General features: G+C 45.5%; 1 protein-coding gene and 1 long non-coding RNA gene across 3 annotated transcripts in view; one reads left to right on the forward strand and one right to left on the reverse strand.

Annotated features, from left to right (window-relative positions):
* TMEM132B (transmembrane protein 132B) overlaps window positions 1-23,220 on the reverse strand; it is a 375,194-nt gene that overhangs the window by 294,437 nt on the left and 57,537 nt on the right. The gene's annotated exons all lie outside the window — the stretch shown is intronic.
* Window positions 2,189-8,303, forward strand: LOC310695070. Its single transcript, XR_014519913.1, has 3 exons — window positions 2,189-2,463; window positions 4,386-4,540; window positions 7,837-8,303. It is a non-coding gene; the product is annotated as an uncharacterized lncRNA (long non-coding RNA).

Here is a 23,220-nt window from a genome sequence, read left to right on the forward strand (position 1 = left end):
ATTTTTTAAGGTTTCTAACAAGGTCAGATACTCTAATCCCATGGAAATAACACACGGAATGCAGTCTCAGTAAGGAGGACGAAAATCAGTCTGCAGCTTGCCCATTTATTCTTCTGCAAAGTACGAGGCACAGGAAGTGGTTAGAGTGCTGGACTAGGAGCTGAGAGACCAAGGTTCAAATCTTCCACTTGGCCGTGAAGCTCCCTGGGTGGCCTTGCTCTCTCTCAGCCTAGCCCACCTTGCAAGGTGATTGCAAGGATAAAATGGGAAGAGGGGAGAACCATGCATGACACATTGAGCTGCTTGGAGGAAAGGTGAGATTTATTTATTTTTATTTATTTTTATTAAATTTTTCAAGAAATAGAAATTAAACACAGAGAAACAAAGAACAGTACATAACACTGTAAACACATATTTTCCAAAATGAAAACTAATAAAAAAGGAGAAATAAAAGATATTACCAAATTCTTGCTTCAAATACTGCAATATAAAAATCTTAGTTAAAATATTATAAAAGACCGATCGCATTCGCCACATGTCTCTTAGTTGTCTTGCTCGCATTTAAATCTGTTCTTCAATCATTTCCTTTAGATTCTTTCATAATCAATCAAATCTTTATGTTCTCTGTATTCTTCACAAGGTTAGACTAGACACAACCAAACTTTCGTATTTGAGCCCTGCTTGTATAAATAATCATTTAAACATTTCCATTGTTTCTGAATTAAATTTTTTGACTTATGCCTTATTAAATCCGTCAGTTTTGCTAACTCCAGGTGAGTTTTAAATGTAACAATAAATACATAAAACTCTCACTATCTTCTTGTATCTGAGCAACTGAAATCAGGCATCCCAAGAACACATCTTTGAAACCTACATCCACTGTGTTCCACCTAAAATAAAATAAACAGAATCAAACTACTACTTTCTATCTGTATTCAGGATCCCAGTCTTTGGACCCCTCTTTTGATGTGTGGGGTTGTATTTTCAGGGTCCTGGGGGCAACTGGAGTCAGCAAAGATCACTCTGCTAAAGACCCCCAACAGGGGAGCCTCATGAGACAGTGATACCTCCATTCGCTACTCCCAAGAAGTAGCTTTGCCACCATTTCCTGACTCCCAAAGTCTCCTAGCCCAGGGGCATCCAACTCCCAAGAGACTGTGATCTACTCCCAGAAGAAGAAACTGGCAATGATCTATCCTTTGGGGGGGGGGACACACACCAGGTTGTTGAGCATTTTTTAGGGGGGAGGTCAAAGTTGTGGAGCTTTTTTTGGAGGGGGAGGCAAAAGTCACTCACCAAACGATCACTCAGCAAACAAATAAATAAATATAGTTTTTTTTATACCCCACCCTTCCCGGTTCAGAAAACTGGGCTCAGAGCGGCTAACAACAAATTTAAAACACTTAATTGATGCAACAACAAAACAGCATAAAATACAGTATAAAACATGAATAACAATAAATTCAGAATTCAGAAATCAATTTAGGGGGAAATCCATCCAATAAACATTAGATGATCACCAGGGATAGCTGGCTAAATTAGTCCTATTTGGGCCAGCGAAGAAACCAGGGGAGAATTAGCTGTGGGATCCCAGAGCGGGTAATCTTCATAAAAAGGGGAGAGGGAGGGAAGGAAGGGGAATAAAAGATCAGGCTAAGTTCAAATTGAAAGCCAGGTGGAATAGCTCTGTTTTACAGGTCCTGCAGAAGGAAGTTAAATCCTGCAGGGCCCTCCGTCTTCCATTTTTGCAATCGTGCACCAATGAAGGAGGTGGGGCCGGGTGTTCTTTTTCCCCCACGGAGAAAAAAGAGACCGTGATCGGCCGCTAGCACCTGGGGATCGACCTGTCGATCGTGGACGACCGGTTAGACATCCCTGTCCTAGCCAATTCCTCCCATAGGCTTCAGGAGGCATTCTGGCTTTGCCAGAGTGCTCACCTGCATAATGGGATATGGACACTCCACCATAGGTTCCATGATGAAAGGAAAGCACTATATCAATGTAATAAAACATAGCTTACAAATTTAAGTCTTGGTTACAGCTTGAGCAATATCATACAAGTCCCTGCTCCTCGTGGAGCCTAACATCTGGCCTAATTTTGCAGCCCCATTTGTCCTGGCTCTCACTCGTAGACTCAGCATTGAAACTTTCAGCTCAGTTGTTCTGTTCTTGTGGGAAGATCTGCAGCCAAATCACAAAAGCATGATTGGTATAGAGTCATAAACAGAACACTATGATGTCATATTCTTCAATTTTTTCTGGTGGGAGGAGGAATAATAGAAATTCACTCCTCTTCTTCCTGTCACAGCACACTCTTCTTCTGACCTACAATGGGGTAGGGTGTCTGTAAGCTCTCCTCCAGAGAACACACTCCATTCTGGACTGTGGACTTTTTAACTTTTAAGAATTATTGCCTGACTGATTTTCATCACTGTATTTGTTGAATCCTGGCAAGATTTTGATGTGAGTTAACCTTATATTTTCTTGTTTACTTAAACAGCCTGAGAGTGATTTGTTTGTTAAAAGTGAAACATTAAAAATGAGATGATACAAGTCAGACTAAGCAACCATGGATATCATAATTGTTCTAGAAGGTTATGCAACTTTGTCCTAAAAGCGTCTAAAGATAGGTTGTGCATGGAGGGTGATTTTTTTACCTCTGCTGAAATAGTATTTGCATACTTACACAAGTGAGGAAAAAAGAATAATTAATAAATAAAACATCCTCTCCTACTCATCTAAATCTATCCAACAGTTGTGAAAGGCTTTGTTCCAGAATCCACCATAGGGCCCCATAGTCTACAATTCATAGCACAGGTCTGGGATATGTGATTAATCGTAAGCTAAGACATGGTCCCAATGCTTGCTCCCCTGACCTCCCCTTTCAAAGAGTGGGGCAGGCACGATCATTTTCACTGTTGTCTTCCCAAGCCACAGAGCTGGACTTGCAAGTGGGCACTTCTGCAAATAAGTTGGGTCTGCTTGCACCCATCAGACTGTCACCAAGTCCTTGGTGTGGGAGATGGATTGAGGATTAAATCTGCAGATTTAGATCTAAACCTCCTTTCTGGTATGTGTGGGGAAAATATATAAGTATTCTGGTTGTGAAGCCTTTTTAGCAAAAATAAAACTTGTAAGTTTTGCAGCTTAGGAATTAGGCAATTACATCTTTCTATCCCTTTCGTGGTCTGCTGAACTTCCCCTTCTTCGTCTCCATTGCAGAGAATAAGCCACATGTTTTTAGTAAAACAAATGAAAAAAGGTTTTACTTACATTTCAATGCAGACAGCATATACAGCAAAAGTAATATGCAGAAAAATACTAAGCTACGGTAAAATAAAAACTGGTAGACTTAGCTAACATGGTAGAAAGCACATCTGGTCAGCTTGGAGGCATGGTGGAAAGAGAGTGTCTCCTCACAGACAGAAGGAAGTATAAAGTATTTTTCCCCTTTGTTACAGAGTTCTTGCCCAGAGGAGGAAAAAGAAGTGACAGTACACAAAAGGTCCTCTCTAGGAAATTCAAGAAGTCTCTGTGTACTCAGCCTGTGCTTATCTAGCAAAACATGCATTTCTGATTTGGCTGCAACTCCCACACTTGGTGATTGCAGCAGAGTCAACGCAGTCAATTCACTGTCCATCCTAGCACTTAGGCACCTCCCTGGCAGTGAGAAGCACTTCAGTGACAGGGATTCAATGGATTTAAATGGGGCTCACTCTTTAGAAAGCACTCCAACAGGCATGAGGAGCCTTCTTCAGCCTGAGGGCCACATTCCCTAATAATAATAATAATAATAAATATTTTTTATTTATACCCCACCCTCCCCAGCCAAGGCCGGGCTCAGGGCGGCTAACAAGCAATAATAAAAACAAGTTGAATGATTAACAACTTAAAAACAAAATTAAAATACAACATTAAAATATTGAAACATTAAAATATTAAAATGTAGCCTCATCGCAGGAGGAGAAAGGAAAAGAAAAAAGAGAGAGAGGGAGGGAGGGAATCAAATTGGCTCCAAGCCAAAGGCCAGGCGGAACAACTCTGTCTTACAGGCCCTGCGGAAAGAAATCAGATCCTGCAGGGCCCTGGTCTCATGTGGCAGAGCGTTCCACCAGGCAATAATAAAAGTGTTGAAAAGGCCCTGGCTCTGGTTGAAGCTAATCTGACTTCTTTAGGGCCCGGGACCTCTAGGGTGTTGCTATTTATGGTCCTTAAGGTCCTCCGTGGGGCATACCGGGAAAGGCGGTAATAGGTAACCGCACAAGGGGTGCATGCCAGTGGTGGGCGGGGCCAGGGGCAAAAGTGGGTGCAAGTCACCTTTGTGCAGTAGTCTGTAATCCACCCAAGCAAACATTTCTGACATCCACCCACATTTTTCCAACCAGTGAAACAAGCAGCATCGTCACCGTTCCAAGGATACATTCCAGCCAGGCAAGGGCACTTGAAGACCGTAGGGCAAGGAAGGCTGTCACCCAGGGAGAGTCTCAAGGGCCATATACAGAGGACTGAGAGGCCACGCATGGTTTCTCCACCCTCAGGTGTGTGGGGCTGTAACTATGCGAAAGGGCCTGCCACGTTCCAACAGCTCGCGCTTCCTGCCAAGCCGATGCCCTCAGCCCACCCTTGGTTACAGAAAGCAGCTTCTTCTCTGTGGAATACATGGCTGTCAGAATTTCTATCTGACTGAGGTCAAAGCAGCCAAAGGTCTTCAAGCTTTTCACACCTCACTGCATCTGGACCACCCTTCTTCTGCCATCTGTTCATTTTTAGATTTCTTTAAAAGAGTCCCCACCCCCACCCTCTGGTTTGGCAAGAAGAAACCCTGTCTTGTTAGGGTCACTGAACAGAAAACAGCATATCTGAACTTGCTACTCTCATACGCTCTTTTTCCCCTTTGACACATGTTGCATTTCCCAAACGGAAGCTCCTTGGGGGAAAGGGCTGTCTTTTTCATGCATATATGATCTATGTATATATAAACATATATACTTTCGTAGATTTTCACGGGTACAGGAATGCAGGTTTTGGTGTCTTCGGGTGTCTTCCCGTGTAAGAGTTGGGGTGTCTAGGCGACGTTTCGACGAGGTCTCACTCGTCATCTTCAGGCTGGTGCTTTCCTCAGAAACCCCAAAGATAAAATCCAGTTGGAAAACCAAGGGGTCTATGAAATACCCTGCAAAGTCTGCCCAGCCACGTACATTGGACAAACCAACAGACGAATAAATGCACGTATCGCAGAACACAAGAATGCCGTCAAAAAAGAAGAAAAAACTTCCTCTCTTTTCCAACACATGAAAGAAACAGGACACGAAATTAATTTTGCAGATTCCAAATTGCTCTTTAACATGGAACATCACCACAAGAGAATAATCATGGAAGCCATCGAGATAGAGAAACACCCTCACAACATGAACAAGCGTGACGACACGTCCCGCCTGCCAGACATCTGGAAATTAGCCCTCCCCACAAAAACCGACACCAGAACCAGAGGCACACAGAACGCCATCACCAATCAACCACACCAGACCCAAACCCAGACCCTCTCCACAGATAAATTACAGACACCATCCAGTAGCCAAACCATAGTGGCACCTCCGGATGCTGCACCCCCCCGCAATCCCTACACAGATCTGGCTGGCACAGGGCACAAAACCACAGCTCGCCCCTATACACGAAGCCAAGCCAGAGCACAACTAAGTGCAGTACAGCCATCTTCTCAGAAAAACTCTTCACAAGCTCAAGAGGTCAAGACACGAAAGCTTTAGCAACTAATCCACACTTAATGACCCACCTAAGTGGTACTCAGAATATCACTCAAGAAATCACTCAAGATATCCCTCAAGTAATCAAGGAACAAAAGAAGAAAAGGCACATTAACCTGGGAACTTCCTCTTGCCCAGAACGTTGGAGGCTATACACCACACCCCCTCAACAGTATTTATAGGAACTCAAACACTGAGACCCTGCTCTGTTCCAGTAACAAGAAGCCGAAAGCACCAGCCTGAAGATGACGAGTGAGACCTCGTCGAAACGTCGCCTAGACACCCCAACTCTTACACGGGAAGACACCCGAAGACACCAAAACCTGCAAACATATATACATATACATATGTGTGTGTGTGTGCATAAATCATGCATACATACACACACAGAGAGGGAGAGAGTCAGGGATGGGAACTGGAGTCCAGAAACATCTGGGGAGTCACATATTCCACAGTCTGCTTTATGTAATTCTATGGAGCAGCTGCATTTAGAAGACTGGGCACTGTTCTGGTCACGAAACAAGACATTTGCAGGAAAAGTATGAAAGGAGAAACCAAAAGGATTGAGGGATTGGGGGCACCTTCTTGTGAAAAGAAAGGCAAAAGGATGTAGGGGTTTTTAGATGGGGGAAGAGATGACTTAAGTCAGGAGTGTGGAACCTTTGGCCCTCCAGGTGTTGCTACTACAACTCCCATCATCTCTGATCATTGGTCATGCTTTATGGAGCTCCGGGGAGTTGTAACTAAATGGGATATCCATGTGCAATGGCAGTCTACCCAAGTACCAGAGGAATGGAGGTAGAGCATAGCCTTATACAGTGGTACCAGGGGTTAAGAACTTAATTCGTTCCGGAGGTCCATTCTTAACCTCAAATTGTTCTTAACCTGAAGCACCACTTTAGCTAATGGGGCCTCCTGCTGCCTCTGCGCCACTGCCACACAATTTCTGTTCTGATCCTGAGGTAAAGTTCTTAACCTGAGGTACTACTTCCAGGTTAGCAGAGTCTGTAACTTGAAGTGTTTGTAACCTAAAGCGTTTCTAACCTGAGGTACCATTGTACTATATGAGCTTGTCTAATCCTCTTCTAAAGTCAGCTAAGCTGGTGACTATCACTGCCTCTTATGGGAACAAGTTTAACTATAAAGGTAAAGGGTAAAGGGACCCCTGACCATTAGGTCCAGTCGTGGCCGACTCTGGGGTTGTGGCGCTCATCTCGCTTTATTGGCCAAGGGAGCCGGCGTACAGCTTCCAGGTCATGTGGCCAGCATGACTGAGCCGCTTCTGGCGAACCAGAGCAGCGCACAGAAACACCGTTTACCTTCCCACCAGAGCGGTATCTATTTATCTACTTGCACTTTGACGTGCTTTCGAACTGCTGGGTTGACTGGAGCAGGGACCGAGCAACGGGAGCTCACCCGTGGGGATTCGAAACGCCGACCTTCTGATTGGCAAGCCCTAGGCTCTGTGGTTTAACCCACAGCACCACCCGCATCCCTAAGTTTAACTATACACTGTGCAAATGAGTACTTCTTTCATTTTTGTTCTGCTTTAAGTCATGATCTATGTATGATCCAAATCAGTTCAGTTCCCTTTCAATTCCCCCCACACACAATCCCCCACTCCAAATCATCTCTAGATAGTCATTTTTAATTACCCCCAGGAAATTAGCCAAAATCTCATGTCCTTCCCCAATTCAGTTTCCCTCAAATTCACTGCTCAACAAGAAACATCACCATGCCTTAAATACCCACGCTGGTGGCCATTGATACGTCTAGTGGGAGCAAATGCCATAGTTTTACTATTTGCTGTGTGGAGGAAGAGGACCTTCTAGCTACCAGTTTGGAAACGTTCAGAGGCCTGTTCTCACTTCTAAAAGAATAAGAAGAAAGGCATGTGTGTCCATGCATGCGCATACACATTGGTGGTGGTAGAAAAGAAGAAAGAGATGACTGCATCCATTGAAAATGCATTTTCCACACCATCTCCAGGGAATTTTAGACAAACACCCAGGAGCAAATATTTATCTGCACAAGTGTACAAATGAATCCTCTTTCTCTCTTCCAAAAAGGGAAGAAGAAGAAGAAAACCCTCTTTCTCCAAACACAGCCTTCAGCGACAGATGTGCGAGACAGGGGCTCATACACAGAAGGGCAAACGAAACAAAGGACTGGAAACCTGTCAATCAAAACTGCTAAAGCAAGACCACAGGTGTGCTGCTTTGACCTTGGCAGTGACCCCCAGTCATAACACGGGACTTGATTGGCTGTCATCAAGCCACTTTGAAGGACAAGGACATGGCCACCAAGATCCTCGCAGCTCAGGCAGAAGAGACAAGCCTGTCGACTAAGGTCTGGCCATTCGCTCCCAAGTTCATGGAGAAAATCCAGACTAGGAACATCTGATGCAGAAGCTGAAGGCAAAGAAAAAAATGACTTCTCAAAGCTAAGTTGTAAGATCCATGTTTTTCTCCTTTGCTGAAAATGCCTCCTTAGGACAATGTAAAAGTAGCTCTCCAATTTATTAAATCTAATACATCCAAACAGCCAACATTTTTTTTAAAAAAGTGGTTTCTAATGTTCACAATGGGACGCGGGTGGCGCTGTGGGTTAAACCACAGAGCCTAGGACTTGCCGATCAGAAGGTCAGCGGTTCAAATCCCTGTGACGGGGTGAGCTCCCGCTGCCCGGTCCCAGCTCCTGCTCACCTAGCAGTTCGAAAGCACGTCAAAGTGCAAGTAGAGAAATAGGTACCACTCCGGCGGGAAGGTAAACAGTGTTTCCATGTGCTGCTCTGGTTTGCCAGAAGCGGCTTAGTCATGCTGGCCACATGACCTGGAAGCTGTACACCGGCTCCCTAGGCCAATAAAGCGAGATGAGCGCCGCAACCCCAAAGTCAGCCACGACTGGACCTAATGGTCAGGGGTCCCCCTAACATTTGCAATGTAATCATTTTCTTTTCTGATCTTTCTATTTGCCAGAGCTGAAACAATCTGTTGTGGAGAACTGCAGAAGAAAAAGACAATGCTATTGACTAGCCATATTCTGGAAAATTAAAATAAAAAAATAAAAATTGGTACCATACTATACTATACTGAAATGTTTAAATGTTTCTTTGATTGTCCTTGAATCTTCCTGCCACACTTGCCATCCATTCCTGCCACACCCTTTCAGAACCACTGCTTTAGAATAAGGAAGACATCTTCACTGAGGCAGAAAAGAGATACGGGACTCAGCAACAGGTGATGGGTCCCCGGCAGCTGCTACGCTCAGGCTAGATGATGGGAAAGGCGAGGGCAGCCAGGCGAGAAGCAGGGCTCCAAGCTGAACGAGTCCAAAATCAGGGCAATATGTTCAGCAAAGCATGGAAGCAACGGAGTTGCCCCCAACAGGTTGGCAGGCCCACCCTCCAAGCATTTAAAGATGGACAAGGCATGCTTGCTCATGAGACTCCCGTGCCTTGTGACACTGTTGAGTGCACAGGAGCTCACTGAGTCAGGGCTGATGGGTGTTTTCCTAGTGATGGAAGCTCCACTGGGTCCTGGATAACCGGGCTGTGCATTCCCCTTCCATAGCTAGTTCTCCTCAGAAGTTGGTTGATGCCCTCCCCAGATTCCTTTGCTGTACTCTTCTCCCTGGGAGAATAAAGGGGAGCTGAAAGTTTGGCTTCTTCAGCTGGAGCAAGGGAATCCTGAAAGGGGAGGAAGAGCGGTAGACTCGTAATCTGGTGAACCGGGTTCGCGTCTCCGCTCCTCCACATGCAGCTGCTGGGTGACCTTGGACTAGTCACACTTCTTGCCCCACTCACCTCACAGAGTGTTTGTTGTGGGGGAAGAAGGGAAAGGAGAAAGTTAGCCGATTTGAGACTCCTTTGGATAGTGATAAAATGGGATATCAAATCCAAACTCCTCCTCCTCCTCTTCTTCTTCTTCTTCTTCTTCTTCTTCTTCTTCTTCTTCTTCTTCTGTTTCCCCCATGCCATCATCTTCTTCCCCCTTCTCATTCATCTCAGCCTGCCATGGAATGCCTTGGGACTCAAAGGAGTCCCTGTATAGTCTTGCAAAAATCACTTAGCTCATCTGGGGGAACTTTACTCAAGGTACCACACCATACAAAATATCACAGGGCATTACAGAGTTGTGTGTGTCTGTGTGTTTTGCATTTGTACTGTAATACAAACAGCACCTTTAAAAAATGGAAGATCCCTGCCTCAAGGAGCTTGCAATCTACATTTTGATGATGTCTGAAAACAAGAGAGTAGGGCGTGGGAGGGATAACATTCAATACAATGGTACCTGTGGATGTGAACAGGATCCGTTCTGGAGCCCCGTTCACATCCTGAGTAGAACGTAAGACGCGACGGCATGTCTACGCGTGCACAGGTCGCGTTTCGCCGCTTCCGTGCATGTGCGTGACGTCATTTTGATTGTCTGTGCATGCATGAGTGGTGAAACCCGGAAGTAACGCATTCCTGTACAACTCGGTCGCCGCAGAGCGTAACCTGAAAACGCTCAACCTGAAGCATATTCAACCCGAGGTATGACTGTACACATGAGCAAAAGATAACCAGCCTTCCCCCCTCTTTTTGTTGTTTTGTCGTTTAGTTGTGTCCGACTCTTCATGGACCAGAGCACGCCAGGCACTCCTCCTCTTTTACCATCAGATTATTCCAGCTTTCCTCAAGTTGGTCTGAAAGGAGGTGAATTGTAATCCGTTACATTTAAAGCTCTCTGGAGCATGGCCCCAAGCTATTCTGCAGCAGCTGCCAACATCCCAAGTGCTTTTAGTTACCCTCAGGGAAACTTCTCTGAGACTTTCTGATGCACTACCAACACAAGATTTTTTTTGCCATTTCTCTGCCAGAGAGCAAGGATGTGCCCTGTGGCACTCAGATTGCATGCAAATAGGCTCCTTTGCAGGTTTAATTGAAGGCATTGTCAATGCGAAGAGGACATGATTATGGGCCAGTTAGGATCCATTTCGAGCACACCTGTCAGCCAATCAAAGCAGTTCCAATCAACTGACAAGCCTGATCCTTAATCTAGTGCAACATCTCACCTCAACCTATGCTCTAAGTGTATTGAAAGGAGGGAAGTCTCAACTAGCAGGAAAAGAGTGAGAGATTTAAAGGTGCCTTGAACTTTTGTTGGAAACTATTTTCACTACACACAAAAAGGGGGCTCTCAATATCTCTCAAGATCCTCACTATTTTATGCTGGTCGTACCACTTCACTTCTGTTTGGCACCCATTTTTATTTTTCTTGTGTAACCCATCTTGGTTACATAATGGCATCATGATGCCAAACCCAAGTGAGGGCAAGAAGTGCTGCCCTCACTCCAAACTGACTTCCCGGTGCCACACTTCCACACAAGCATATGGCTTTTAATGTACCCCATTGCATATGTCAGTCCATTCAAGGATTCCAGTCAAAGGGCAGGATACATGATGTGCAATTTCACATCCATTAAATTGGCCAATGTGCATTGCCTCTTCCTGTATCACCCTGCGGCACTCACAGGCACTTTACACAGTTTAGGTCAGGGGTCTGCAACCTTTAAGACAAAAAGAGCCACTTGGACCCGTTTCCAAAGGAAAAAAAACTGGGAGCCGCAAAACCATTGCATGCGCGCCGCTGCCCTCCGATCTGACAGCGGGCGGGAAGGTGACGTCGGGACGGTGCGTGACTAACGCACGCACCACCCCATGTGACGTCACAGCCAGTACAGCGCCCGCCACAGTGGGGAGTGTCGGGGCGCACAATGCGCCTCCTCCCCTCGCTAGTATCCGCCCCGGAGCCGCGGCAAAGGTGTAAAAGAGCCACATGCGGCTCCGGAGCCGCGGGTTGCAGACCCCTGGTTTAGGTCTTATCAAACTTGCTACTTTGTAGTCACATACACCTTGCTTTACATTTTAAGCCAAAGGATGTCTTTAATAATACAGTACGATTCAGGGTCGCGTGCTGGATGATCGTATAGCCCATCTCTGAATTCATTTTTCTAACTCCACTGTCAGAGGAGCTGGATGGTTTTAAGATGAGTAAGAGGGGATATTTTATTTATCAATTAGCCGTCCTCGTCTTACATTTGTAAGAATGCAAATACCTATTCCAGCAGAGTTAAAAAATCACTATCCATGCGCAGCTTATCTTTATAATCTTTTAGAGACAATGTTTTATAACAATTATGATATCCAAGGATGCGTAGATAGATTTGGATCGCTTTTCACCCTTCTGTGATTCCCTCTTAGCAAAGAAATCACTCTTATACTGTTTAACAAGAAAAATATATGGTTTACTCGCATCAAAAGACTTGCCAGGATTCAACAAAGGCAGCGATGCAAATCAGGCAGGCAATAATCCTTAAAAGTTACAAAGGTCCATAGTCCAGTTCAAAATGGAGTGCGCTCTCTGAAAGAGAGCTTACAAACAACCTACTCCATTGTGTGTAAGAAGCAGAGTTTGCTGTGACAGGAAGAAGATTAAGTTTCCTATTGTTCCCCCTCCTACCTCAAAAGTTTAGAGGATATGACATCATACAGTCCCCGGCTTGTGATTTTGGCAATCATGCATTTGTGATTTGGCTGCAGGTTTTCGCACAAGAGGCATTATGCTTCTGAAGGACAGCTGTTGGAAATGGCAGGAAGGAAGGCTGCTGTGGCGCTCAAGTCCTGATTGGGGGAGTCTAGTGGGCATCCGGTTGGCCACTGTGTGAACGAGATGCTGGCCTGATCCATCAGGGCTCTTCTTGTGCAAACTGAAACTGACAAATTCACCCATCCCTAGAGGAGAGGGTAAGGAAGGGTAGGAGAGGGTGCATGTTGTCCCCATCCCTAATGTTGCATCTGATCTCCCACCTGGAGATCAGGGCACTTTCTCAAAAGCTCAAATGTGCCCACTGGCCCCCAAAGACTGGCGACCCCCTACTCCGCACACTGTTAGCCTCACATATCGGGGCTCAGCACCGTACGAGGACTTGGGTGATGTAATAATAAATTTTAAGGTCTTATATATATAATAAATGTACCAACCAAGCACATACATAGATCAGCACAGGAAGACCGACCTGAAACCATTTTGACTCCCAAACTGACCAAATGTTTTCTCTGCAAGGAGGGAGGGAGGGAGGTAACCGTCCCATTGTCTCAGGAATTGGGTAACCACCATCTCAAAGGAATGGCCAGACTACCAGGAAAGGCAATCAGATAAGGCATTATCAGATAACCTAGCAGACAGGAAAAACAATTTCTGTTGTAGACCGCCTTTTCTGCGATGTAGGTATGGTGTTTGTGGGGGGTGGTCTTGGGTTACACCCCTTCTGTGATGTATGTATGGAGGGGTGGTCTTGAGCTCCAGGGCAGGGAATTTAAAATGTCTATATGAGGGCAGGCACACCTTGGTTCTGGGTCCTCCTCCGTCCTCCTGTGCGTGAGGGGAGCACCCTGTTGCAACAGCTTTAATAAAGATCAGGCTTACGAGCTGCTTTGCTTCTCAATATTCTCTGGTTGGCCTCTGTTATTTTCTCCTACCGATAGGGAACCTATGCAAGGACTCTATACGGGCTCTTGGATACCCCATAAGGGAAAAGGGGCAGATTTTGTTTACAACAGTGGCAGAAGAAAGAGTTATACAGCCTCTAAACATCGCCATCCTCGTTCCTCTACACAAACTGGCAGCCTTTCCCAGCTGCCTTTCTTCCTTCTTTTAACGCCCATGTAACAACTTATTTGGCCTTAAATCTGTGGATGTGGGTTTGAAAAAGCTGGCAGGTACAGGGAGGGGAGGCAGAAACGCTAGGTTCCCATTATCTCCATAGCAACAACACAACAACAACAACAAGAGCTAACCTTCTCCAAACAAAGCTGAAGTGAACCTCTTCAGATCAAATCCTGATTTGACTCTGTGTCCTGCCAAGAGGATTTGAAATCTATCTCCTTCACTAGGTTGATTATTGCCAGTTTCTGCTCTGCAGCTGTCTCCATCCTTTACGGGCAGCATTAAATCGGACTCATTACCTGAGTGCTGTGCGACGCACCAGCAGCACTTTACCTGCGTGAGAGAGAGCAGGCCTGGCAGGATTAGCCCTCCATGGGCTTTCTGTTGAGCCCCATTATTACCTTCAAAATGGTTCCTGGGTAATTTGAGGCTTTTAACAATAGCAAAAGAAAAGCAAACAACTGGAAGCAAACTGCTAGAATCCAACTGCAGCACTTAGCAAAAGTAAGTTCCTATTTTAAAAAGAAGTGGCTGCTTCTCTGAATATTACCCTCAACAACTTCCTTACGCTCCCTTAGAAACATTACACTTAACTGGGCCATGAAGTCATCTCCTCTATGGCTTCTTCTGCATTACAGTGGTGCCTCGCAAGACGAAAAGAATCCGTTCTGTGATTCTCTTCGTCTAGCGGTTTTTTTCGTCTTGCGAAGCAAGCCCATTGAAGGATTAGCGGATTAGCGCTATTAGCGCTATTAGCGGCTTTTAGAGGCTTTTAGAGGTTTATCTGCTGATCGGATCAGCTAATAAGCAGCTTAGCGGCTTAGAAAAAGGGGGGGAAAGGGGAAAAAACCAGCAGGAACTCGCAAGGCATTGTCGTCTTGCGAAGCAAGCCCATAGGAGATTTGTTTTGCAAAGCACCTCCAAAACGGAAAACTCTTTTCGTCTAGCGAGTTTTCCGTCTTGCGAGGCATTCGTCTTGCGGGGCACCACTGTATACATTTAAAGCACTGTTATACCACTTTAAAGAGCCCTGGCTTTCATAAAAAAAAAATCCTGGGGAGTTTAGTTTGTGATGTGTACCAAGCTTTGTTAGGAGATCCCCTGTTCCTCTCACAGAACTACAATTCTCAGAGTAGCTTAACAGTCAATCCATAGCTGTCAACTTACAGATTTGAAAATAAGGGACCAGCAGCCTCGAAAATAAGGGATCAGCAGCCAAAATAAGGGATTTTGCTTAGCTTATACATAAATCTGCCACTGATGGAGCCAGGCTGCATTTGCTGCCCCTGACTGTGTTTTGCAGGGGTTGGACTGGGTGATCCTAAGGGTCTACAACTCCGACCAAAGAAGAGTGGCAGACAAAACTGATGAACGACGTCGAGATGGCAAAGCTTACAGGCAGAATTAGAAACCAGGAAGAGGACCTCTTTAATAAAGAATGGGGAAAGTTTATGATACGGAAGGGGGGGGCATGTCTTCTTCACCTCCTTCTTCGCTACAATATATCCATTTATTTCCAATTGTCGATGTCAAAAGGGACTAAAATCTATAAAATTCATAGAAAATCAACGTGCCAATTTGCTCAATTTCTCTAGGACCCCATGACACCTCCCCTGTCCTCCATAATCCCTCAAGCAAGGTGTCAAGACCCTAATCCGGTCAAATCGCTCTGCCAAGCCCTTCCTCCGGGCAATGCCAGGTGGCAGACCATGCATACATGGACCATTGTCTTCTCAGGATGTGCTTATCTGCGCATATCTCCAGCTCTGCATATTCCCCCCTCCCTCCTCCATATATTAATCCGGTGTAACCCAACCTCTTCCTAATGTATTCGTGATGTAATCTGTGTAACCCAACCTCTTCTTAATGTATTCATGATGTAACTGGGATGTATTTTGCACTGTATTCTGGGACATGGAGGGAAATTTCAAAAGTTCATGTCACCCCTTTCTCGCTGTTCAATCTCGCCTTGAACCTGTTACGCAATAAACTTGGATCTTCTGCAGTTTGCTCCTGTCCGGCTGAGCTCATTTTCTTCCGCAGGGACCCGCAGACCTAGTCCGACGAGCTGGGTGGCAGAGTAGCCCTGCACCCAGATTTTTCCGTAACAGTTTATAATTTAATTGAAAACCTATTGTAAAGAGTTACATACATTGGTAGGATTGACAGAAAACTTGTAGTAAAAATTTGAGCTATGGATGGACCAATGATTTATAAAAATAGAGTTATGAAAGGGATGCAGAGGGGGAAATCACTACATTAAGATGCTGCACTGGTTGGAGGGGATGCTAAGCAGCACATCGGGGCTGCTGTCGTCCTGGCGCAAAGAGTTCCATCGGCCCTTCCCTGCCTGAGAGAGGGAGGGAAGGAGAGAGACTCTCACCCACGCCACCGGCAAGCCCGGCATGAGGCGGTTGCGGCGCCACGGCGGCCGCTGAAGCGCCGCCCTTCTGTGTCCCTCCCCATCCCCTCCTCTTCCTCCTCCCTCAGGCCACCTCCTCAGCTGCTGCCGCCGCTGCCGCCTCCGGCTTCCCCTGGCAGCGTGGTGGAAGTCTCACAAGAGAGGGGCTGCCTGCCTGCCTGCCTGCCGCCACCAATCTCCTCATGACACACCCCTGAGGGGGAAAAGGGAGAGACGGAGACGTGGCAGCTCGTGCACATGCTCTCTCTCACTCTCTTGAGGTGGAGGACCCTGAGCCACTGCTTCCCTCCCGAGCCGGGCAAGCATGAAACCCGGGAAATTTAAGGGACATCATCAATCCAGGACAGCTGCAGGAAACGGCGCTGGGATAAGGGAGTTTCCCGCCAAACAAGGGACAGTTGACAGTTATGAGTCAATCCCTCTTCCCAGGGAACTCTGGGAACTGTAGCTCAATGGGCAAACTAGCAGCCACCCACCAACTCTCAGCACCCTTAGGAAACTACGTTTCCCATACAGTGGTACCTCGGGTCACAAACGCTTCAGGTTACAGACGCTTCAGTTTACAGGCTCCGCTAACCCAGAAATAGTACCTCAGGTTAAGAACTTCGCTTCAGGATGAGAAGAAAAATTGTGCGGTGGCAGCGGGAGGCCCCATTAGCTAAAGTGGTACCTCAGGTTAAGAACAGTTTCATGTTAAGAACAGAACTCCAGAACGAATTATGTTCTTAACCAGAGGTACCACTGTAATTCTTTAGAAGAAGTCATGACTCTTTGAAGAGGTATGATAATGCAGATAAGGCCTGATAAGAGATCACCTCATCTATTGGAACACAGAAGTGTCAAGCCAGATAAAAAGATAATACAAAACTTCATAAAACCATTGCTCTATGGATCTCCATTCTTTGGATAAATAGTTGATTTATCCTTTCTGCAATAGAGCCAACAGATACAGTATAAATATAGAATCATAGAATAGTAAAGTTGGAAGGTAGCCCAAAGGTCATTTGGTCCAAGCCCCTGCAATGCAGGAATCTCAACTAAAGCAACCATGACAGATGGCCACCCAACCTCTGCTTTAAAATCTCCAAGGAAGGAGAGTCTACCACCTCCCAAAGGAGACTGTTCCACTGTCAAACAGCACTTACTAGAAAGTTCTTCCTGATGTTTAGGTGGGATCTCCTTTCTTGTAACTTGAATCCATTGGTTTTTCCCTTGGTTGTTCTAATAATTATGTAAATTTCCTCCAATTGATTGCAGCTATGCGGCCTAGGACCCACGTACCTACGGGACCGCCTTTCCTGGTATGTCCCACGGAGGACCTTAAAGTCCACAAATGACAACACTTTGAAGGTCCCAGGTCGCAAGGTGCTTAGATTGGTCTCAACTAGGGCCAGGGCCTTTTCAGTACTGGCCCTGACTTGGTGGAATGCTCTGTCACAAGAGACTAGGGCCCTGAGGGACTTGACATCTTTCCACAGGACCTGCAAGACAGAGCTGTTCTGCCTGGCCTTTGGTTTGGACTCAGTCTGACCCTTATGTTTCCCTCCCCTTATGGTCTTGATTTATCGGCTACTTTTAAAATGAGGCTGCATTTTAAATTCCATTTTAACCTGTATTTTAAATTGGTTTAAATTGGTTTTCTTTCCCCCTTATCATGTTTTGTTTTGTACTGTGATTTTATTGGTGTTAGCTGCCCCGAACCCGGCTCTGGCCAGGGAGGGCAGGGTATAAATAAAAAAAATTATTATTATTATTATTATTATTATTATTATTATTATTTAAACAATTCATTGTCATTGGTGGGGGCAACTTTGCTTTATTGTCCTGTTCTGAGCTGATATTTTGTCAACTGGTACCACTATATACAAAAGGGGTTCTTCAATTTTGTTAATTGTTCATTTTAAAGTTTTTAACTTTCAGTTGTCATAGGGAAGAGGGATTTATCATTAAGCCAATCCGGGAATTCCTAGGGGAGTTTGGGTATTCTAGCAAGTCTCAGCGCCCTTAGCAAACTACAGTTCCCGGGGTTCTTGCAGGTGGAGCCATGGCTGTTTAAAGTAGTATGATATTGCTTTAAATGTATGGTACAGATGGAGCCAAAGGAAGCATAAATCTGACTGTTGTTATCAAGAAGCGGCAGAGCTCACGACTGGCGTTTCTTCTTGAGTGTCTTTCTTCCTGCAGAAAGGTGAGGGGATTTCCATGACAACTATTCAATTAAATGTGGAAAATGAAGGTTATTCACACAGCCTACCCAAAGAGAAGGCGTCACACACAGAGATATGAACCAAAAAGGGGAGGAGTGAGAGGCTAAACGGAGCCAGTTAATAATAAATGTAAAAGCTAAATTATTACACATGAACTGTCCGCTTTGGAGGCAAGTTTCAAACAGTGGGAAGAGCAGGCTGAAGTAAGACAAAGCGTACACAGCAAAGAGTGAGAAATTAATAAAAATGTTGCGTCCTTTGGGCTTCTGAGCTTTTCAAATGTAGGGCCCACTGCTGGTCTAAACGTGCATTTAGGAAGACTCCATTACAGTGGTACCTCGGGTTAAGAACTTAATTCGTTCTGGAGTTCCATTCTTAACCTGAAACTATTCTTAACCTGAGGTACCACTTTAGCTAATGGGGCCTCCTGCTGCCGCTGCCAGAGCACCAACATGGGCCCCCAAACACCGCAAGGGGAGCACCAAATCACACTTACAATGTCCAGCTTTGTAATTGGGACTCTGTACAGTGGTACCTCAAAGGGACCCGGGTGGCGCTGTGGGTTAAACCACAGAGCCAAGGACTTGCCGGTCAGAAGGTCGGCAGTTCAAATCCCCGCGACGGGATGAGCTCCCATTACAGGTTAGGCTAAGCAGACTGAGGGGAAAATCTGGTCTGCCAGATGTTAGAATCATAGAATTATAGAGTTGGAAGAGACCACAAGGGCCATCAAGTTCAACCCCCTGCCAAGCAGGAAACACCATCTAGGTGGACTAGAACACGTTCTACGGACAAGATGCCTGTTTTATAAATTTCCACAAGTGCTTCAATGTGGCCGGAGAAAGGCAAGAGACATTTTCCAGTAAGAGACAGAGTTCCTGGCCAACCACACGCTCGTGCCTTGCTTCTGCTAGAATGCAGGACTGGTTTTTGTTTAGTAGTAATGCTGAGGTAACAACAACACTATGCATATTGCTCTTTGAATTTCCATTTTAGGATTAATTAATGTGTGATTCCCACATTGCAGCTTGGGAGTTATGTGTTGGGTCTCGGAGCTGGACCAGCTGAAGACCGCTGTACACCACCTCAAGCTCCTTGGAGGAAATGTGATATATAAATAAATGTTAAAATTATTTTTTTAAAAAAGGTTATTCATGAGCATTTGCCTTCTCCACTCCATCCACAGTGTTATAAAATTGTGTCATGCCATTGCCCTCCCCCTTAGTAGCTTTTTCTCAAAACAAAAAGTTTGGACTCCAACTCCCATGAACCCCAGCTAGCATGGCCAATGGTCAAGGATCATGGAAGTTGTAGTCCAGCTGTATCATGCTCTGAATCCTGAGCCAGTCCTAGAGACATATGTGACACAGACTATTTCTGAGCCCACTCCACTCACCCCAGTCATTCTTGTTGCCCCCTTCTACACCTTTTTCCAGCTCTGCCATAAGCACTTCAGGTTTAAATGCTTTCATTAATTTTTTGAATATAAAGTGCCTTTGCCAACAAAAACAAAACAAAACCTGCCTGCAAAGTTTCAGCCTGCCTCACATCAACAAGATAAAGATATTAGCAAATTGCATTTGAAGTAAGGGAAAATAACTAACGAATCCTTAACACTATTGCAAATAGCTTGGCGGGCAGCTCTCGCGCTGTTAAATTAATCCTTCTTGTCCTTGTTCTCTTTCTTTCTCTCTTTTCTCCTTACTGGAGTCATTTAATAAGGCAAGAACTCATTTCTTTCCTCCGCCTTCGTGTGCCCCATTGCCATGGCGACATTTGTGAATCAGATATCAATAAAAATACCCTTCCAGTGTGGCACCACATGCCTCACTGTTCCGTCGCCAACACAGCTTTAAAAAAATTACAGGAATCCACAAGAGCTCAGCAATTAGCAATTCCTTTGCTATAAAAGTTTCTTCTCCTTTATCTGATAAAAAGGTGATGGATCTCAGGAAGTTTCCACCATGCGGTCCCAAACTTTAACACAATAATGGCACCACTATTCCCCTGCCCCCACCCTGCACATCTGGCTTAGAGGAGACAACTGGCAAGAGAATCAAGACCTGGGAGACCTCAGCCTTCCTCTCCCCTGGCATCCATAATGTAAGTGTCACAGGCAGGTTCCCTGGGAAATACCATTCCTCCCATGGCACCGAAGTAGGATTCCAACATCTCCAGGGAGCAGTGGCCAAACTGCTAGGGAAAGGTTCTTCTCCAGCTCAGATGACAATCTGAGCCTTCCAAAGAAAAGCTTCATTGCCAGCTATTGAATGCCTCCAAAACGCCTGTAATTCTTTGTTTTCACTCTTCATCCTCCTCCAAAAGATGCAATGCAAGATGGGCTAATGAGTCTTCTTCAGCAAATAACTCCATGCATAAGGTGCCACAGTAGATGAGACCTTGCGCCACCTAGACATCCACATCTAACCACAGATGGAATTAGTCAGGATGATGTAGGGTCAATCTACCATTGCGGATACCACCCCCTGGTTAAAATCCCCCACTGAGCCTTAAAGCGCAATGAGTGACCTTGGTCCAGTCACTTTATCTCACATTGGCCTACCCTGGAGGACTGCTGTTTCTGTGAGGACAACAGGTAGTAGGGTGGTTGGAGAACCATGCACATCACTCTGACCTCCTTGGAAGAACGGTGGGATGCAAAATGCAATTTACAACAAAAGTCTTCACATAGTTCATTGCATGCCTTAGCTTCTCTTGGTGTCAGTTGTCCAGCAGCCGTGAATCAAAGAACTGGAGGGTTGGAAGGGATCCAAAGGGTCATCTAGTCCAACCCCCTGCAATACAGGAATCACAGCTAAATAATCTCTGGGAAAGGAAGCAAGAAGAGACTGCTGGCAGCTAATTAAGAGCTCCTGCTTGGGTGCTCTCTCCCTAGGCCTCAAACTTACCTGCTGATGCTTTTAATTATTGGAGGGGTGGGAAACCTTTTGGGCCCTGCAAGCCAGATCTTTCTCAGACATAGTTTGGCAGGTGTGCAAGGCCACCCAGCTGTCCATTCTGTCAGGTGACTGGGTACTGAAGTCCCAAAGTCAGGACTTCAAAGCATCGCACAGGTTTCGTGAAGAGCCCATCACCATGCTTTAAAGTGCCAGAGGCTCCAGGGAACTTGCTAGCACAGCTGATCCAGCAGGCGTTGGCTCTACTGGAGGGCTAGAGCTGCTTTCTGTGTGAGTGAGTTCCCCACAGATGGTGGTAGAGTCAAGTCTGCTTTCTCTTTCCAACAAGCAATCAAGAGCACTCTTTAAGGCTCCCATTTCAACACTGGAAGCCACATCTCTACCTGCCCCACCCATGACATCAGATGTAGGGAAGGTGAGCATAATGTAGAGACATGGCCTTCTCAATCATGGCACCAGCAATGTAGGACAGCCTCCCAAGGGAGGCCCGCCAGAGTCCACGTTTGCTCAATGACAGATGGCCATCCAACCTCCATTGAAAAACTTCCAATGAAGGAGAATCTGCCACACTCTGTGGTAGCTTTCTCCATTGATGAAAAAGTGTTACCACACACAAGTTATTGCTAATGTCTAGTCCAGAATCCCCTTTTTTGTCATTTGGATCCATTGCTTTGGGTCCTGCCCTCTGAAGCAGCAGATAACAAGCTTGTTCCAACTTCCATGTGAAGATATTTGAAGATGTCTATCTTCTCACCTCTCAGTTTTCTCTTCTCCAGGCTCTAAGATATAACAGTCCCTTTGGCTTCCTTCCTCCATATAAAGAAGAAAGATTTATGCATTCCTGGGGTTATTATTGAGACCACTTTGTCTTTATTTCCATTTGTTCAGTACTAGAGGTGCCACTAAGGCCAGTGACTCTCTCAGGATTAATAAATTAAGCAATTACAGATGGAAGGTGGGGAGAGACATAGAAGCACAACAAACTCTGCTTCTATTGAATGGAAATGAGCATTTTTTAAAAAAAAAACAACCTCAAGGTAAAGCTCCCCCAAGGGAACCAATGGCCCATATGATCACCATGATTAGCAGGCATGCAACTGAGGCACAAATTATATACTCCTCAAAGGTTGACAGTTCACTTAGAGTAGGAGTTGTTGTTTAACGGTAAGTGACTTCACTGCACATTAATGGGCCTGGCTCCTCTTGTGAAGGTTGGGCTTGTTGTGGACAACAGCTGGGAAATGGGAGTTGGGTGCAAAGCATAGCATCAGTGCTATGCTATGCTATGCTATGCTATGCTATGCTATGCTATGCTAGCACTGACATCATCCGAGTTCAGATGCTGCATCAGCAACAGCCAGACAGCTCTGTCTTGGCTGAAAGCTATGCCTTTACGGACTTCCGGAGGCGGCGCCATCGGTAATGGCGGATTCCCTCTAGTTTAGAGGGAGAAGCTCCGCGGAAATCGGGTCTTACCGCTGCGGCGAAGCGGGGACCCTATCGAAAATCACAGGCGGACGAAGCCTGTGACCGTGGGACTCGGCGGGCACATAAAGCGCCCCCCCAAACAGCAAGGGAATCCCGCGAGGGGCTCCGGAGCGGAACGGGGGATGGTGCGGTGCTGAGAGTCGATCGCTACTTCCGTGGAGTGAAGCCGCGCAGCTGTTGCCGGAGAGCGCTGACCTTTTTTCCTGTGATAACTCGGTTACTAAACAACAATCCGTGAGTAGGTCAAGATTAAAGACTGGAAACTAAAGAGAAAATAAGGCTAAATTTGGCACTGAAACGGAAAGGTGTAAACAGGAAGTCCACCTTCCGTTCTGTATAAAGATCAAAGCAAAGGCTGTTTAAGCTAAGACCGGGTGAGGTGTGTTTAAAAGACTCAAAATCCAAACGTCAAGCTAAAGGCATTCCCTCCCTGAACTGAAGGAGAGGGAGGGAAGTAGGGAAAAGTATTTTCTGCTTATTTAAAAATTGAAGGGAGAAAGAAGAGAAGGGTAAAGAGATATAAGATCACCACATTAAGGAATGTTAAAGGGATGTTGGATTGAAAAGAAGCGGTATTGGTAAAAAGATTAACAAGAATATGTAAATATGGATTGATAATGGTGGAAAATATATATTTATAATAGGTTAAGATGCTGAGCAAGGACAAATGATAGAGGGTAAGGACTTGCTGAATTAAATATCTGAAGTGGAATA

This window comes from Podarcis liolepis (genome assembly GCF_965112155.1).
Source record: "Podarcis liolepis genome assembly, chromosome: 15".
Classification (NCBI taxonomy): domain Eukaryota; kingdom Metazoa; phylum Chordata; class Lepidosauria; order Squamata; family Lacertidae; genus Podarcis; species Podarcis liolepis.